We start from the raw sequence: 2,215 nt of genomic DNA on the forward strand, positions 1-2,215 counted from the left end.
ACCTCACTCAGCCAGTGAGCGGCCGGTCTGTATGTGGGATCCGAACCCTCGGCAGGAGTGCAGGCGTGCTCCCAAGCGGCGCACTGTAGCAGTGCGCCACCGGGCCGGCTCATAAGTAATTTTTAAAAACAACTACGAAACAAACAACATAAGGAATACAAACAGTCAATTGACACAGAGGAAACAGAAGTACCAAGAAACACATATCAACGTGCTCAGCTTCAGTAGTAACAGGAGAAGTGGAGAGTAAAGCAGGTGAGATGCCATTTCATCCTTCAGAGTGGCAAAAATTAACAAATGTAAATGTCATCATCTGGAAGTTTTTAAAAAGAAACAGGTAGCCTGTGAGGGACACTTGGCTGTGTCGATTATAAGAAGGTCAATCCTGCGCCCCTGTGTGTTTCCCTCTTCGAAATTTATCCTACAGAAATGCATGGGTCTCAGGGGCCACGGCAGGGAGACCACCGCGGCACTGTTGCTGGGATGAGGCTGCACATGGCAGCACAATGGAGAGTCCCCTCACTACAGGAACAGTCACATCCTCTGTGCATGAGTCCAGAGAGAGGGGGAAAGAAAGTCAGGAAGATTTAAGATACGCTGACATGGAAAGGTGCTGCCAGAACACCATTAAACATGTCAAGTAAAATATCATTTACGTAAAAAGGTAAATAAAAGTGAGAAGAGGGATTTCTCTAGGTACTTGTATGTACTGAATGCTGAGAAAGCCTCTGACCTGGGAGTCCCGCAGGAAAAGGCAGGCGATGGCCGGGCGATAGCCGGGAGGGAGGTCAGTGGGACTTTCACCGGGACCCAACTGCCCAAATTATTTACATGAACGTGTTGATTTAATCCATAACTTAAAATGAGAAGAAAATCAGTGTACAAATAGAATAAAACATTTTATATAAATAGTCAATTATACAAATTTGTAACTTATTATATAAATATACTTAATATTCTCATATTTATGTAATAAATTATAGTTTTATAATCCTATCATTAAATTACATATTTAATAATATATTATAGTCATATATTTATGTAAATATATGTATATAAATAAATTGTAATAGCATATATTTAATAAATACATAAACATCAAATAAAAGAAAAAATAATTCAACTTCTAAAAAATTTACTTTATCGATACTGTAACTGTACATACTCGGGTACAATCTGATCTTTTGATACATACATATGTTGCATAATAACTGAGTCAGGGTGGCTAACATACCCATTATTTCATGCATTTATGGTTTACAGTGAGAACATTCACAAGCCTCTCCTCTAGCTCTCATACAATATACAATACTTGACTGTTGGCCACAGTCACCCTACTGTGCAGCAACAGAACACCAGAACTGGTTCTTCCTATCTAACTGCAATTTGGCACCTGTTGGCCAACCTCTCCCTCTTTACCCTCCGTCCCTCCCTTCTGCAGTCTCAAGTATCCAATGTTCTACTCTCTGCTTCCGTAACATCAATTTGTTTTTCTTTTCTTTTCTCTGTTTTTCAGATTCCACCTATGAGGGAGGTCAGGTGGTATTTGCCTTTCTGTGCCTATCTTCACTTAACATAATACTCTACAGGTCCACCCATGCTGCTGCAAATGACAGGATTTCATTCTTTTTTATGGCTGAAGAGTATTCCATTGTGTACATAGACCACATTTGTTTTTATCCATTCATCTGTTGTTGGAAACTTAGATTGATTTCATGTCTTGGCTATTGTAAATAGTGCTGCAATAAACATGGGAGTGCAGATATCTATTCTTTCTTTTTTTTCTTGTTTTTGTGACCAGTAAGGAGATCACAACCCTTGGCTTGGTGTCGCCTGTACCGCGCTCAACCAGTGAGCGCACCGGCCATCCCTATATAGGATCCGAACCCACGGCCGGAGCGCCGCTGCACTCTCCTGAGTGAGCCATGGGGTCGGCCCAGATATCTATTCTATGTAGTGACTTCCTCACATGCTTTTGTTTTAAAACCATCAGAACCATGCCCATTGCTCCATAAATGGATCAATCCATTCATGAGGGTACAGTCCTCACAATATAATCACCTCTCCAAGGCCCACATTTCAATTACCATAATAGGATTTCTCACCCTCTTAAAACTGTCACAGTAGGAATTAAATTTCTAACTTTGGAGGACACAATTCAATCCACAACATGGGGAGTTTTGTGCTTTTTTGCATTGGCATGATGGTAATTATT

The sequence above is a fragment of the Galeopterus variegatus genome, unplaced genomic scaffold (assembly GCF_000696425.1).
Source record: "Galeopterus variegatus unplaced genomic scaffold, G_variegatus-3.0.2 Scaffold2182, whole genome shotgun sequence".
In the NCBI taxonomy this organism is placed as follows: domain Eukaryota; kingdom Metazoa; phylum Chordata; class Mammalia; order Dermoptera; family Cynocephalidae; genus Galeopterus; species Galeopterus variegatus.